Source organism: Apostichopus japonicus, chromosome 20 (assembly GCF_037975245.1).
Source record: "Apostichopus japonicus isolate 1M-3 chromosome 20, ASM3797524v1, whole genome shotgun sequence".
NCBI classification, from domain to species: domain Eukaryota; kingdom Metazoa; phylum Echinodermata; class Holothuroidea; order Aspidochirotida; family Stichopodidae; genus Apostichopus; species Apostichopus japonicus.
Window position 1 is genome coordinate 5,472,473 of NC_092580.1, and position 18,681 is coordinate 5,491,153.

The window sequence follows — 18,681 nt, forward strand, 5'->3', positions numbered from 1 at the left end:
GAAGAACACCGCTATAGAAACACGATACGCATGTATACTTAACCTATTACCAATGCCCGTGCCCTGTCTAAATTCTTTGTCAACTATATTTGGATGTCACATTTTGATGGAAAGGTAAATTTCGGAGGCTGTCTGTTCAAATATTCATAAGGTTTCATCGGAACCTCGAACACGTGGGTTTTTAAACCGAACCCTCTTTTAAGCTGTCTGATCTTGTTAAAAACAGAATCGGCCATAACATTGAGCAATCAGTCAGTTGTTGTCAATCGCAAACAAATTCAGTTGGAACTTGCCGAGAGGAATGGGAAGCTTAATATAAGGTCATGTGTGTGTATGCAAATTTGTTATAATATATAATATTTCAAACTTACTTTGGAGTACGTATTTGAGGAATGCTGTTGATTGTTACTACTTTGTTAACTCACTGAACTGTATTGGATATTTTTGGCCGGTATTTAGATCAATCTGTACAAGCGATTAAGATTGTGTATCTTCTCTCTGACGGACTCACAGCGACAATAATTTTATGCGGACTATTTTATGTAGGACTACAAATTGTGAATAACATTCTTCTCGGAGGGAGACACGTTAACTTATTTACCGTGATGATGTTGTGAAAATACTCATCTCAAGAACTAACTGGCAGAAAAGATATTGTTTCCTGGACACCTGAAAAGACATCCATGAACTGTCGGAATTAATTTTCTAGATTTCATATTTTCTTCACACGGATTTCTGTGTGATATTGATGACAGAAACATTTGAAAGTGACGTGAAATTGCTGACTTCTGCTGTGTTTATTGGTTTCGTGGATTTTCATGGGAGGTCAATGTGTTAGTAAAGAACACACCGACAAGTATACGACCAGACAAGAATGTTATGTCCGATAAAGATATTTTCTCTACCTCCTCTCCCGTTATCTTTATAGTTAGAACACAATGACAATAGTGCATTTCATGTGAGATCAAAGCAAGACTGTGTTGAAGCTATATAGGATCATCTCTGTATGGTACGGAGTATTGGTATACGGAGTCATATCGTGAAGTCAAGTCTGTAGCTGTTTGGATGATAATTCTCTTCAGTGATATATCTTTGGGACTTATTTCTGGGATTTATTAGGTAAGTACCACATATACTTAATTAGGCCTTTCGTCATAACACCATAACCCTATCGATCGTTGCTTAAAAGGTGCAGTTATTCCATATAAGATGTAAGTAGGATATGATGTACCGTTTGAGTCTATACTCACGTTCGGGATGCGTACTTGATGAACCTCGTGAACATTTTGTTTATTCTTTAAGGTGGTGGGATATTGTAGAACCGTATTGTGTTGTATTTGAGTTGTTGTCGTTGTGATTTTTGTCGTGGTGGTTGTAGGTAATTAAATAGTTGAAGTTATGAGGAAGGCTTGCTTTGAGTAATGGACTCGGCTAGTTACATAAGCGACATACAGTGAGCACCACCGGAATACAAATTGGCATGAATATAGTAGAAGGCCGAGGGTTGACCAAATATAGAACAGTACACACCCAATTAATTTTGGCAACGGATCGTGAGAGGGCCCTGTAACACACACCCCCCCCCCCCTCCATCGCCTCCTCAGTCTCATCCTACGAACATGTGTACAACCTTAAAACATTATGCTATGTGCTTCCCGACATAGAACAGTGCAACAAGAGCCCCCCAAAATTACGTATCTTTACCCCCCTCACCCCACCCCACCCACCCACCAACTTCCATTTTTTGTATCTCGTCAAGTTTAATGTGTGAAGATATGTATTTGAATAGTTGATCGGGCACTGTTGTTTCTGTATCAGTTGGGGAAATCCCCTCTTAACAACGAGCGCGCCTGTATAAGAGAGGTATATTGATCATCACTAGCAACAGTTTTAATTTGTTAACTGTATAAGTATACTTAGATCCACTGAGGACAATATGTCTTGCAATTATACACAGAAAGACAGACATGTTGGGCCCGATCCAGCAGGTGTGGGGGTGTGCAACCCCCTTTCAAGTTCACAAAAATTCAAAACAGTTATTAACACAATCTAGCGTTTAGACACAGGGAATGATTTTCCTAGACCCCCTACACGGAGAGAGTCGGTCTTAAATATCCCAGGGCTGTTCCCCTCCTTTATAGAATAGTAGATCCTTTCCTGGTATCGGTTTGATAATACACATACATTTCACCGAAAGGTACATACTGACCCCACCCCCCCCCTTTCCCCGGGAAATCCTCGTGCACCATGATTATCGGCTAACTTCAGCAAGTAACTGTTTATTTTTTAGTATAATGTTAGCACCAATTGTTGGGTATATGAAATATTTTATTCAAACCATGCCCCACCACCATTAATTGAAGCAGGTAATGGCAAAAGGCACAAAAATCAAGTAAAATGATTCGTCAGTGTTTTGTAGAAGTGCTAACATTCAGGTGACACATAGAGAGCTCAGTGGGGGGTCATAATGAAATGGAAATCCCAATTTTGGAGAAATAATTCTACATGCCACTCTGCCTTTAGCCAGAGACAAGAGATGAGTTTCTCTACAGGGGGTCGTCACCGCGTACACCATCTGCCAATCACGATAAGTTGTCTCCTGGCCAAAATACATGTGTGTTAAATGATTTCGTCTTTCTGATTAAAACTGTCTATTCTCCTTTCCTTATTAAATCATGCTGTTGTTTTTTAAGAAAAGTTCCCCTCTTTGGGATAGTGGGGTATGTCTGAGGGACAAGACGTGTTCAAGTTAACCCCCCCCCCTTCCACCCACCGACTCGCATTAATTCGAGCCTTCAAAAGTAAGTTATTTTCATTACATTAATGTTCTCTCCCACGAATTGCTTCCAGAAACATAGAAGATTAAATTACCAAAATGTAGAAATAAAAATGGAAGAAAAGAAATATCCTACATTTAGACCAATTACGGAGACAAAATTTTGACATACGAAACTATTTTAAACCTTTATGTGGCGTATATGTAAAAGGGTGGGATGGGGGTTGTTGTTCGATATTAACTTTGTAGGTTCATTTTGGTGAAGAAAATTAAATTAAAAACTGGTTGACAATGTGGAATTTAGAGAGCTTTATAATCTCTCACTTCGTCAAATTGAACCTGATTTATTTTGGCAATTAAAGCGTTTTATTTGATCGAAATCAATTCATTAATTTCGATTAATCGAACAAATGCGTTTTGTCGTATCACTTGATCTAACTAAAGATAATTCTAGGTCAGTGTCAAAAAACGTGGCGGACATTGTGATTTTATGTCTATATACCTCGCGTTAAAAAACAACTTTTTATGCAATTTCGTCATAATAATTAATATTCTAATTGATCAGTGGATATGACAGACATCACCAATAATATGTAAATTAAAATTATATAAAAGATTTGATTTGACCCGGCCTTTAAATTATTCAAACATATAGACATTGGTTCCCTGTGCAATATAACTATTCCAGTAGCGCAACCCTTGGCGTAATAATACCTTGCCTTTTCCGCCCTAAACTCGAGAAATTATAGCATCTGTTGGTTAAGTTGGCTTATGGTCAAGGGCGTACTTATATACAACATCATGCGGAAGTTGTGGGGGAGCAGGGAGGGGGGCGGGCAGGGTGTATCGATTCCGCTCCCCACTAGCTTAGCTGATACCGACTGAATGACTTGACAAGCAAGGTTTCGACGTAAGGGGAAAACAAAAGTGTGGGGGGGGGGGGGGCACACGCCCTTCCCAAATAATTCCTGATTGCGCCATTAGTCACCTCTTTTCATTGTTTTAGTAATTTCTACACAATGCCTCTCTTTGCTAATGTTAGTTACAATATAGTTGTCATATAGACATGCGTACAGGACTACACGACTATATACATAGCAATGTTTATATACCAACACGTGAGTATAGATCCTTTTGAACAACGAACCACACAAAACGACATCCCTAAATACAAATAATATTAAATATATATAGATGCATGTGGTGTCCATTACTATTTCCCCGAGAGCTGTGCTTGTGTAGTCATTTCAAGTTATCTCTGCGTGAATTTCCGGCTAGGATTTCAATATGGCGACCCCACAATGTTTGTTTTACAAATGATCCACTCAAATTCAAAACATCTTGTATAAATTTCAGAATTATCCCTCTTTTTGTTTAATAACGTGGCAGCAATTTTATGTCAAGATCAATTGAAGTGTCCTTCCTACTTACTTACGTACTTACTTACTAAGGGGAGCCATCTGCTTCACTTGTACTTTTTGGGGTTGTCAAGGATGCACTATAGGTGTGTAATATTTTCAAGGTTTGAGACCCTCTGTCCAGTGTGGACCAGATGAGGTCACTCACCCTGGCTGTAGGTCAAGATTATCTAGAATCGGGGAGCTGACTTTCCTTTATTAGGTTGGACATGAAATCAGGTTTTTGTTGATTTTATCGACATTTTAATTACAAGCTTCTTGAGGGTTCTTTGAAATAATAACACCGAATAGCATGCACTTGTATCGTAAGATATGTATAGGTGGCATGAAACTGAAGTTTAAGTATATCGGTCAATAAACTGGATGTTACACTTCAGTAGTTACCCTTAAAGGATCAATGAAGACCTCTTCCCACATTCTGACGCCGGAAAAATAACTTATTTAAATAATTTCAAAGACTTTTTCTAATGAGTTTGTGGTCCATTTCAACAATGCAGTTATGCTGGTTTCGACCACTTTTACGCTACACAAAACGGTGCCGAAAGGGCATTTCCTGTCAATGTCGTTTCAGACATGACGAGAGATGCTGGGGGAGGGGATGAGGAGGAAACAGCCCCGGGCCCAGGGTCACTTTGAATATGGGGGGGGCAGGAAAATATGGAATAATTGAAGCGTACAGAAATATAGCAGTTGACTTATTTTTTACGTACACGGGCCCGGTCTATCACTCGACACTTCTGAGCAGGTTATAGTGATGGGATCAAGTAACATTACTTCTTTTTTCGCGTTTCTTATAATAGCCAGGGATACTCAACAATGTTAGGCATATAGTCCGCCAGTATGTAGATGTACCGTACACATAATAGGGCAAGTGCTCACCAGAGAAACTGCAGGCTTAGTAAATCAGACGTTTCATCTTGAAAACAGAAACAACTGATGAATGAGTACAAGGGATGAAGAATGCACGATGTATATAGGCGTATAATTCTTTCGAGACAGCATCTCAAGAGACGCGTTAAGTTCCCGGGCACCTGTCGAAGAATAATTTGGACAAACTTGACCCCAGAGAACTTCGAATAAAGTTGGTAAGCTCAAGGTCAGATTGTGACATTTATCGTATATATTTAGATGTTTTGAAGATACTTAATTCAATATTAAAGGGTTGTCATAAAAGTGGAGGGAGTCGGTCGAGATTTGGGTGGGGAAGGTAGGGGTGGTTCACCATGCAGTAACCCTTCACATATCCAGCTGGACATACTTCAGAGAGTTGGATCTGGGTCAATCAGAGACGGACAATCATGACTCATGTACATGGATGCGCGTTCAGTCTGTTTCGTTAAACCGATTCTCTCCCATGGGATTCACATAAGGATTGTATGTGTGTATGCTGTACTGTAAATAATTAGCTAGATGATCTTTAAGCTGGTCATTTTACCTCGAGATTCATTCTTCCTAACCCTTTCAGTTATTGGGCTTCCATAACCCTACCCCGTGTGACGGGAAACCTTTGAAGTGCCGGCTAAATGACAAAATCAATGTATTTAATAGACATCCATGATACATGCAATAACCTAATTAGCGTTAGGGAGTTGAAAACCATTCAATATACCATAGTAACTCGGTTTGCAACACGTTTTGTGTTTATAGCTAAGGTAGCCGGTATCAATAGCAGCTGTTAAAAAAAGGAAAAATGGTTAACAATGGTATTGATGGCTTTTAAAAGAAAGGTATGTGGTTCATTAGAAGCATAAATCGAGCTTATAGTTTATCTCGAGATTCCTTTCCTTTAACCTATGTACTTAATGTGAATATGCGAGGAAGGTTTTTGTCCTCAAGGAAAGGTTGTATACAATCGAATACAATTAATAGTTTCTACATAACATGACGTCATAAAGTATTAGCTTGCTCGATCCATTTCATAAGCTGTTCTATACTTTATAACGTTTATTTAATTTAAGTCACCGTACTGTACATATGACAGGGCCATGTAGACCAGGCCCGGGATAGTTGTCATCCGGCCACTTTCTATAAGTCTTCAAGTTTCCTTAACGATTTTTTCTTAAAATTTTTCTTAAAATGATAATAAATTCTTTATTCCATGTTTCACACTACCCCTCCCCCTCCCTCCCTCCCGCTGGTTTCGGTGCTGCATCTCCTCTCCTCTCCACTCCACTTTACGTCAGGTTTGATCAAGAAAGATGCTCTCATGATTATTTTTGTCTCGATTGATATATGTATATATATATATATATATATATATATATATATATATATATATATATATATATATATATATATATACATAGCGGGAGGCCCGTGGTTCGAATCCCGGTGGAGGCTGAAAGTTTTTTCACTGTTCTTGATTTTCCAACTCATTACGATTTTCATTTATATATATATATATATATATATATATATATATAAGAAAGATGCTCTCATGATTATTTTTGTCTCGATTGATATATATATATATATATATATATATATATATATATATATATATATATATATATATATATATATATATATATATATATATGTATATATATATATATATATATATATATTTCTATGATGAGCTCACGATTTGTTTCAGCTAAATGAATAGTTCAAGAGAATGATATTATAAGTTGGGGGAATTTGTAAGCTGGTGCAGGGTTACAAGTCATGTGCCCTTTTGTTAGCTCTCCAAGCTAAAGTTAAAGGCGATCCCTTTGTAATAACTAAAACTTCCTTTGTAGGTCAGGGATGTTCGGCCGTGTTTCGTACATTTAGCTGGTACTGTTGTTGAACATCCTTAAGCAGTTTCCCTTTTTATCTTAAAGCAGCTTTAAATTAAGAATATACTTTAATTGTATAGCCCAAAGTGAAATCCAATCAAAAAGTAGTGAAGAAGGTGTAGTGAAGAAAGGGTCGAAAATTTACAATATTTGAAATTGCTTGTTTTTATACTAATAAGAAAAGTGTCCGGCTGACGAAATGTTGAAGATTGAATCAAATTCATTGACTTCACACTCATTTACATTAATAATGTGAAAAGTCTAGAAGGATGTCTTGTTTTGCGGTAACTTATTTTAAGTAACCCCTGACCAAACTCGAAATGCTGCTTTCTGCAAATAAATGTGTGCAGGGATACCAACCCCCGCCCCATACCACTGAATTGAAAGTTCTGCAGTTTTTACGGTAAAAGTAAGCTTCTGTCGGTAATATTAAGTAACTTTTGAGATTACAATAGTTATCAGCCCATCCCTCAGTATCACCTACTCCCTAAGCCGACCCCTCTACGTCTACTCCCCAATTACACCTCTGTTACTCTAAAGCTCTTTTAAGCCGAAATTTAAACCGGCTTTCGTAAAGCACTGGCGGTATACAATGGCTTTATGTAGGTTTTCTTGTCATAATAAGATAACATATGAGAATATTGAAAAAACACATGAAACTTCTATAAAACACAAGGAGAAATATGACATGTGTTTATGGAATTAATTAATTGATTTTATCGTCGTTTATATTATAATTCAAGACAGATTACATCAAGCAAAGAGGAGGGATACATATATAGGGTGTTTCGGATCCTCCGCCCCCGCCTAAACAATCTTTGGACAGAAAGTACACGCAAGGCGAATTCCTGTTTACGCCAAGTGTCGACATATGAACATTGCATTCCGAGGATAAAACAATAATGCAGTGAGATACATCTTTGAATTGAATATTTTTGGTGTAATTATATCTGAAGTGCAAATTATTGTTTTCATTTCTGCATAACGAAGACAATAAGTCATATAATTATTCTTTTATATACGGAAGTTTTCAAAACTTTTGTGGAAATGGCGGCGCTATGTGACAATGAAACTATTAGAAAAAAAAACTTCGGATTTTATTTTATAACCACGTGCTCTGTACATGTGAGTCTTCGAATCACCATGCCTTTGCAGATAACATTTGAAGTTGATACTATTTTGGACTAAAGACAACTTGAGGCACACATGTGTGATGTTGTAGACAATTTTCTACTTCAAACTTCGAATGGATCATATTGTTACCTCACCACATTCTTTTGTTAATTTTACAACATTATAGTTGGCGCCCTACTCAACTCAAGGTCGAAACAATAGAGTGGAATGAAGCAGGAGAAATCATTTGATTTTTAGTGCACGACTATTCAACCACAACTGTTTGCTTCAAGTTCACTCGTGGTACAAAACTGTTACAATATTCAATTGTCAATATCTCCAAAATCCGGCACGTTGGGATTGAGTCTAAATTTGACACGATTGTTAGAATATATTCCTTTCCAAGTTGGCCTTTACTATGATCCTTTGGTAACGTTTCAAAGTGTGTTCAGAACGCTTAGATGTGCCTCGTATAATTATGAAGGGTGCCTTTATATGATTGGTCTAAGTTTTAATTGTTAAAGAAAAAATACTTTGAGATTGAGCACAAACAAATTATTGATTACTTATGATTGGTGATCATTGATCATACGTCACTATTATTTGTATAAAAGTAATTATGGATCATTGTACGACTGGTGTAAAGAAAAGAAGCAGCGGACATTACTAACCATCCGATCAAATACTGAATCACACTTATTGTGGTCAAGAAGATAATCCATATTTGCAAACGTAAGAGTTAACACTGAGTGTCTCTCGTACGATTGTAAGTGACAATGATCTTTGATCGCTAAGCAATTACTTGACTTCTTTGCAAGAAGATTCTGCAAAACGAAACGGTTGGCGTTCTTTATTATATGTACCCTTTTCATTTTCTTCTTTTGTTTTGTGAGTTTTTTGTTGAATCACCTACATTGTTTCTAAGACGAACCTTAGACTAGACATACAGCACTCCTATATACATATATACGGCTCTGACTAGACCTCATAGATAAATCTATGCTAGGCCTCTATATGCTACTAGACCGGCAGCCCAGTGCACTTTGATCAAACGAACGAGGTACCAATATCTGAGTATTGGAACATTTGTGGAAAAACCCAGTATATCCAAAAGTGGATGTCTGCCGTGGTCGCTCTGCTGCATGTGGCCCCTGGGGCCGGTTAAAGGGGGCCCAAAAATGCATCTGATCAAACGAACGAGGTACCACTTGAAACCAATGTCAACTTAATGCATGAATGCCACATAGTACTGAATGGCCCATGCCAGACAAATTTTCTGCTGCAAAGGGCCCGCCAGACGCCCAAGAAGGGCCCATAAAAATGCATCTGATCAAACGAACGAGGTACCACTTGAAACCAATGTCAACTTAATGCATGAATGCCACAAAGTACTGAATGGCCTATGCCAGGCAAATTTTCTGCTGCTAAGGGCCCGCCAGACGCCCTCAAATATGGCCCAAATGCCCATTAGCGTAGCATTGACCCAGATTAAATATGCAGGGTACCACTCAAAACCGGTTTGGAATGTTCGGGTTGATTTTACAGACTATGGAAATCATCATGCCAGACAAATTTTCTGCTACAAAGGGCCCGCCAGACGCCCCAATAGGGCCCATAAAAGTGCATCTGATCAAACGAACGAGGAACCACTTGAAACCAATGTCAACTTAATGCATGAATGCCACAAAGTACTGAATGGCCCATGCCAGACAAATTTTCTGCTGCTAAGGGCCCGCCAGACGCCCCAAAATATGGCCCAAATGCCCGTTAGCGTAGCATTGACCCAGATTAAATATGCAAGGTACCACTCAAAATCGGGTTGGAATGTTCGGGTTGATCTTACAGACTATGGAAATCATCATGCCAGACAAATTTTCTGCTACAAACGGGCTAACAGACACACTAAAAAAGGGTCCTCAAATGGGCCATGATCAATCATAGTTGGTACCACACAAAACCAATATTAAGTGCAAAGGTACTTTCCACAGAGTAAAGAACTGCCAATGCAAGACAAATTTTCTTCTGCATAGGTCCCACCAGATAGAAAGTATATGTGGCCCAATGCGGCCCTATATGGGCCTAATGAATTGTATATCGATGCAGACTATATGTGCCTTGTGACATGACATTTGTAGCATTCCACACAGTAACGAAATGCCAATACAATACAAATTTTCTTCTGCAAAGTGCCCACCACATGTAAAAAAAATTATGCAGTTTAAATAGTTAAGATACCACAAGAAACCAATCTATAACAATCAAGAATATCCTGAATTATTCAAATTCCTTCCTGCTACATAGGCCAATGGAATAATGAGATTGGTATACTAGTAGGTGTATCAATTACTGAACATTTCATTGAGCAAAACAAAAATGACGCGAACTCAGTCTTTGAGGGAGATCCTGACAGTTATAATGCATTCTCAAATCCATTCTTTTTCCTTTTATCCATTCTTTTTCCTTTTATCCAGTCAGTACTTTGTATCGTGAGCAGTGTTTAACTTGACAGTTACTTTGTTTCGCTGGAAACACTGGAGCAGATTAAAATCAGTTTATATATTGTAAATAAGAAACCCAAAATCATTTTGTATCTTAAAACACTGTGTTTACGTTAGCATTGTAAATCTACAAAGTTTAAAATCTTGAGAAAGAACGCTTAAGTGTCACCTTAAGACATACATGTAGTCGAACGAAAGAGATTGTTTTGTTTCTTAAGCTCAGACAAAGAAAAAATTATCAAACAATGGTGAAAATGCTTTATAACGTGTACTTAACGATAAAGGTTTGGGTTGAAACTGTCCAATATGGTTTTTAAAAGATACATAATTGAAGCATAGAAATGTATATGTACCTTTATGCTAGGTACACTCTTTAAAGGACTTAAAATGTTCAGATTGAACAAACAAATACTGATATCACCACGTATGACTCCATTCCTTGATACAAAATATAAAATGAGTAATTGGCCTATATTACTCCATCTTGGTCTTTTAGAACTTCCATCATTACACTAATTCAATTCGAATAGCTTGTAAGTCCAACAAATAGATGTGGCATCCATTTTTCAGAAATATGAATGCTAGATGAGGGTTTTTGTTTTCATCTATGAAGGAATCTTTTACCTTTCAAGAAAGTCATCTTGCTAGTATAAAATGTACTAAAATCATAATTGGCAAAGATAGTAACAAAAGATCACTATGTGATTACTCTGAACATGACACATGTTAGGTTCGAAGTATAAGAACTGAGAATTCATGTCTCTTGACAGTGATTAAACACTGGAGTGTGTGCATTGTAAAAAGACACTGCATTTGCCATTCAGACAGATCTCAAAAGAATCATTAGTAAGTTTATGAAAATTAAGTATTCCCATGAACTTGATTCTAAAAAGACAATGGAAGCTCAAATCTATGTTTCATTGTCGGAGTCATCACTCCAAGATGGTTCAGTACTTGAATCATCGGCATCAAACTCGGAAACCACGTCTGGTCGGCTACTTTGAAAATCTTCGCTCAGTTCCCCCTCATGGAATATATGATCTGGGAGAGCCGGTCCCTCAAACCACTCAGGGCTGTAGCACCCATTCTTGCTCTTCCAACCGTAGTTCTGTGGATCCAAGCCAGGCAAGACTCTTCCTCAGAGTGTTAGAATTATAATGTGGGGAACTGTAATATTTGCCCAGGCCAGCAAATCCCAAAATATTTAGAGGCTTAGGTGAAAGTGTTATCTTTACTTTGCATAGAGCAGCGAATAGCTAAATAAGATAAAACACTGGTCTTGTGTACAGTAACTCCAATTTATGCTGGAAACAATATAATCATGAGCTTGAAATGTCATGTTACAAGGCACATATATCCAATTCTTTAGACCCATATATAGGGCCACATTGGGCCACCTATTCTTTCTATCTGGTGGGACCTATGCAGAAAAAAATTAGTCTTGCATTGGCAGTTCTTTACTCTGTGGAAAGTACCTTTGCATTTAATATTGTTTTTGTGTGGTTCCAAACCGGTTTTGAGTGGTACCTTGCATATTTAATCTGGGTCAATGCTACGATAAAGGGCATTTTGGGCCATATTTGGGGGCGTCTGGCGGGCCCTTAGCAGTAGAAAATTTGTCTGGCATGGGCGATTCAGTACTTTGTAGCATTCATGCATTAAGTTGACATTGGTTTTAGTGGTACCTCGTTCGTTTGATCAAATGCATTTTTATGGGCCCTTTTGGGGCGTCTGGCGGGCCCTTTGTAGCAGAAAATTTGTCTGGCATGATGATTTCCATAGTCTGTAAGATCAACCCGAGCATTCCAAACCGGTTTTGAGTGGTACCTTGCATATTTAATCTGGGTCAATGCTACGCTAACGGGCATTTGGGCCATATTTGGGGCGTCTGGCGGGCCCTTAGCAGCAGAAAATTTGTCTGGCATGGGCCATTCAGTACTTTGTGGCATTCATGCATTAAGTTGACATTGGTTTCAAGTGGTTCCTCGTTCGTTTGATCAGATGCATTTTTATGGGCCCTTTTGGGGCGTCTGGCGGGCCCTTTGTAGCAGAAAATTTGTCTGGCATGATGATTTCCATAGTCTGTAAGATCAACCCGAACATTCCAAACCGGTTTTGAGTGGTACCGTGCATATTTAATCTGGGTCAATGCTACGCTAACGGGCATTTGGGCCATATTTGAGGCGTCTGGCGGGCCCTTAGCAGCAGAAAATTTGTCTGGCATGGGCCATTCAGTACTTTGTGACATTCATGCATTAAGTTGACATTGGTTTCAAATGGTTCCTCGTTCGTTTGATCAGATGCATTTTTATGGGCCCTTTTGAGGCGTCTGGCGGGCCCTTTGTAGCAGAAAATTTGTCTGGCATGATGATTTCCATAGTCTGTAAGATCAACCCGAACATTCCAAACCGGTTTTGAGTGGTACCGTGCATATTTAATCTGGGTCAATGCTACGCTAACGGGCATTTTGGCCATATTTGAGGGCGTCTGGCGGGCCCTTAGCAGCAGAAAATTTGTCTGGCATAGGCCATTCAGTACTTTGTGGCATTCATGCATTAAGTTGACATTGGTTTCAAGTGGTACCTCGTTCGTTTGATCAGATGCATTTTTATGGGCCCTTCTTGGGCGTCTGGCGGGCCCTTTGCATCAGAAAATTTGTCTGGCATGGGCCATTCAGTACTATGTGGCATTCATGCATTAAGTTGACATTGGTTTCAAGTGGTACCTCGTTCGTTTGATCAGATGCATTTTTGGGCCCCTTTAACCGGCCCCAGGGGCCACATGCAGCAGAGCGACCACGGCAGACATCCACTTTTGGATATACTGGGTTTTTCCACAAATGTTCCAATACTCAGATATTGGTACCTCGTTCGTTTGATCAAAGTGCACTGGGCTGCCGGTCTATACGGCTCTGACTTAGACATAGAACCATAGCGCCCTCTCTTTTTGTCGCTGGCGGTAAATGTACACCATGCTTGGGTTATTGGTGATTTTTCCCCCTACAAAAGACGACACGAACAAACGCTCCTTTGTTGATTGTTTAAAGAAGGAAAACCGTAACCTCGTCTTGTTTATAAACCTATGTACGACCCCTCCACCCCGCCAACCCCCCCCTCATAAAATATCTCCACGATTACAAACTCAATTGAGAATAGAGCCAGTTAGAATTGCCACAAATAAGCCGTTTAGTAATCCATGACTTATGCCCGAGTACTTAACATTCTGAGTACCAAATTCCACCGTCCTGATTTTTTCTTTGGAGGGGGGGGGGGGGTCCGAGCACAAAGTGTTCGAGTACAGCTCTTTAATATCCAACTTATCATTTGAGAACTTTTCGAGTATCTATGTTTGTTTCAATAGGCCTATACCAGAACCGTAGCTATTCTATCCTTATGCTCCCCGATGGACAAACCAATATATATAACTGCTGAATTGGACAGCATTGCTTGGATCTATATATTCTAGTTATTGCTCTCAAAGTTTAGTATGCCTCGATATCATATCAGAAATGGAGAAAGACATTGCCATTGTAGTTTTGATCCTGACTATTTCGATTTTAGTAGTAACCTCATCGCGATAAATTTGTCGAGTTTCTTTAGAAAATGATTTTCACACCCATAACGCTTACAGAGACCAACACCCACCCGTATGAATCGTACATTTTGTATGGATCGCAGTTGCTTATCATCAACGATGAAACAATATGCTGAAGTAACAAAGGATATGTGGCTATCCTGGTCTGAAGTGGGTTGGGAAGGGAAATTTAAAAATAGTCCAGGGTGGGACCAACCCTCCCCCTCCCCCCCCCCTCCCGCGTACACCTTCGTTCATACTGACATCGTGATATCATGCAGTTGCAACTCATGACTAAGTTAGTTGCAATTTCTAATATCTGAGCACCCTTTTCTCTATCATGTGTACGGTAGTGTGCCATCATATATATAGCAGGCCGTCTCCAGTATCATACATGCTGAAGCGAAGTGGGAGCGCATGCGTATATCACTCGTAGCAGCAGCGAGCGTTCATATCTTTGGTTTACACACAACTTGCAGGAAGTGTATAAAGTCTGTGTGTGAGAAAGAGGTGGATATTTTTGACCCCATGACCCACCCATAGGTTTGGTATGCCAGCCCGCGGCGTTGTATGAGGATCAAGCACTTGGTCGCAGTCCAAAGTAATATTTTGTAATATCGGTTCTGGTAGAGGACTGCCATAGTGATTGGATTATACGACTTTGTATGGCAACCCGTCTGTAGCTATGGAAGCAGGTGTCAATATACAGTTGTACGTTGACCAACTTCAAAGGTAGATGAAACGTTATCTTTTGAAGACAAAAAGCTCACACATTATACAGCAATTATTAATGTATTGAATCGTGTATCATAGCGGAGAATAAGTATCTGGAATACACAGGTTAACACATTATTCCTTATTTTATATAGTTCTTATCATTCTGAAGTTTCTTCTTATTGAATGAAGGACGATAGGGATAATATTTCTTTATGTTAAAAGCCAGAGCCCCCCCCCCCCCCCCCGAAAGTTCCCAATTGTTCAATAATACCTCATTCGGTGCTAACATCATTCTAGCGAATTCTTCCAGTCGGTTAGATTTTTTGAAAGCTTTATGCCTTTCTTGGAAAGTCAACCATGCGCAGGGAACACTGGTTCGTTGCAGACCCAGAGAGCTGCATTATAAGAATCAACCGGGAGTAAAATAGTTTTTCTTCTCTTGTACAGTCCTAAAGGTCATCTGAGTATAGCTCACAAAATATACTTCAAAAGATTACGTAAAACTTCAACTAGTGTTTCACTTCCACGGTCTACTCTCTAAGCATTTTACCGTTTTTTTAACTTATGATTACATTGCGTATACACTATCAACCAGTATATGGGGGTGGGTGGGTGGTGAGGGGGGGGGGACTATAGCCCCTTTTCAGTTCCAACCAAAAAATCAAAAGGATTTATTAATTTGACTTTACGTTTAAACTTAAGATGTAGATCTAGCCAATCTTGGGTGTCGGAAATGAAGAATGGAGGATTGGTGTGGGATCGTATATAGGTGTCATGCTGCATGAGTGACCACTTAAAGGCACCGAAGACTCGCCCCAAACCGGGTGCCGCGCTCTGAAAAAGTTAACTTTCCGTTGCTTGCAAGTGAAGTTTTCTTCTTGTCGCTACAAAATGCAGACAGTAATGAACCGTGATACCTTGTTACCTTTTATCTAGACCTGAGATGTCCATCGCTGCTATGTACACTGTGTTGTGGGTATTGACCGTAGCTGTATGTAATGACTGTACACTAGTGTCTACTTACCGACGGTAGCAATCTGTGTGTGTATTTTCTGGGATCGATGGTGGTGTTTAACATTTCTGTTACACCTCAATCGAAACTAGGTCAGATTACCGGCATGAGACGTTTCTTTGTGCGCGAGTCTTCACACCCTTTAAAGTTAATGGATATAACCATGCTAGACTGAAGATAAAAACTTTTTCCTCAGACACTGTGACATTATTGTACTCCCTCGTGAAAATTTACCTCTATAATGCTGTTTTTTTTTTCTAAAACGGCGAGTTACCATTAGTATAGTGTCCTCATTCTATGTATTTTTTATGTGTGCCAACTGAGGGCAGCAGAATGAACAGGTTCAATATGTTGCCCAAAGTAAGGTCCTAATGGGGCAGAAATTCATCAGATACACAACATGAAATGTGTATGGACCCTGATATATTATACAACGTCGTTTGGGAAGCTTCAGTGCATTCATAACGTTTCTCAGTTTCGTCATTATAGTAGGTCAATCCTGTATACAGCTGGTATAGGGACTGTTTCGTCTCACTCAAACGTTATCCACTTTAAGACGTTTGCAATGACTCAGCAGGAAAATTCGTGTTTCTATTTGAAGATTTAAATCGGTTTACATGACACTACTCACGGTAACCGAGGAAGAACTGCAGAATGTAATAGCTTACTGTTTGGTGACTCCAATTTATCCCCTGAAAAAAACTATGAAGAGATCAAACACAGAATTGGACATATATATTTGTAAACCCATTCCTACACTGTTTCACTATGTACATGTATTTGCTCTTCGTCTGTATATATATATACATGCTAGAACGGAAGCATACCCCAATTATTGTCTGGCAGTATTCGCGTCCCAAGCATGATGTTTAAAGCTGCATGTGTGGTACAGTGCATTACGTGTGTTTATAGGGATTCCGTGACAAGGCGCACTTGGACATGTGCAATTTATAGGATGCAGCGGTTTCCCGTCAGAAATGTGCTGAGGGGCCGCAAGATGGGGCCAGAGGAGATTAAAGGTTTCCTTCTTTTCGTGAAAATTTGGCTGTTAAATACGCAGCACGGCCCGAACGTCACCATTAACATAGGCCTACAGTACTTAAGATATGATGAACAACACTTGCAAAATAGCTAGGCTATAAGGAAATTGTGTACCTTTAGGGGATTCAATCTTTTGATTGTTCCTTTCAAGATTGAAGACTTTAGCAAGTCTAACTGTGACATTGCCAGGGCCGTATATCGGCTCTGGACATCGCAAAATCACAGCGCCACCGGTATTTGAGCTAGTTTTAATGTGTGTCTATTGTATTATGTACTACGGCTTTGATCGAGATTAAATCATATATATATATATATATATATATAGATATATATATATATATATAGATATATATATATATATATATATATATATATATCTATATATATATCTATATATATATATATATATATATATATATATCTATATATATATATATATATATCTATATATATATATATATATATATATTCTTTTATCTCTGCGGCATTCGATATCTTGAACACGGTATGTTGCTTTAAGAAGAAATTTCGATTTCCTTTCTCTTGTCTCGCTTTCTTCTACATCCTCTGAGGCTGAGCAAACCTGAAGGGTACATTCCTTATAATTCTGCTGTTGGTTTACGTCCAAAGCTCCCGTTTTGGTATTCAGCCCTTTTGTGCCCGGTTAGCTGCGGTCAAGTCAGGCGGTATTGTGTAGGCATTGAAGCTCCACGGGGTTACGAGGCCAACCGTTTCTGAGGATGCGTGGACTCACAAAAGAAAACAATTTCTATCCCTGCAGTGCATCTTAGTCAGTGCGGTTTTCTTCTATAACAAGCGATGGTTTATCATACGTGTAGTTACGTACCGTGCTAGCTAACCTATTGAATGTTCACGGCTTGTTCTTTTTTAAATTCACCCTACATAGTGAACATATACCGTAAAAGGCAATGGGCATATATATTCCTGCGTAGGAGTATTACAATATGTGCTTCCATACAATACTGTTTAGAGATAACGCTCTTTTTATTCATGCCTTGTATAATCTCTTTTCTACCAACTCTATATTTGTTCGTTATAACTGGAATTTACCTTACGGGGTAGGTGTCTTGTTCAGTATGCACAGCAAAGCAACAGTAGTAGGGTTCTTTGAGGTAGGGGAGAAAAAGGGAGATTGGAACATTGTCCCGGTGTTATATGGTCCGGCATAGCGTGTCAGTTTTATTTTGTTTATATTTTTTTTGTAGTATAGGGGTAGCAATCATACAAACAAACAAATATATCCAAGAAGCAACGGAGTTTGCATATTTCCGCTCCTAAAAGCTGCGTAGCTGCAACTATACTCCACAAAATATCACATAATTATAAGCGATTTCAGCGACTCATTTCTTGGGGTATATAGGTAATGCTTTTACTATTTCTGTATGGCTTCCATGACGTGAGAATCACGTAATGTTTAAAACGCCCGCCATCACACACTAATTACTACGGTATGCGTGGGAGACACATCAATAACAACAGTACAACTTCGGCACTGAGGTTATTATCATATTGCATATGATATACATATCAAATCATGACGGGAATCTTTCCATCTATATGATAATAGCCTAACAAAAAAAAAAAAAACAATGTTGAAAGTCCTTTTTTTTTCTCTTTCATTTATTTAAATTTTTATGCGGTTAGTTCCAGTCAACTTATTTCATCTGCATCAAGCAGAAACTGGTTCTTAAATAGCAAAATAATACAGTATGTATAGATAATTTTAAATTAC

At 38.8% G+C, this 18,681-nt stretch overlaps 1 protein-coding gene across 1 annotated transcript in view; it reads left to right on the forward strand.

Moving 5' to 3' along the window:
• Positions 1–18,681, forward strand: part of LOC139961658 (protein Wnt-5b-like) — a 65,233-nt gene continuing 46,552 nt past the window's right edge. The window contains exon 1 of the mRNA XM_071961026.1: positions 1–1,119. The gene's annotated coding sequence lies outside the window, so the exon portion shown is untranslated. The remainder of the gene's footprint in view (positions 1,120–18,681) is intronic.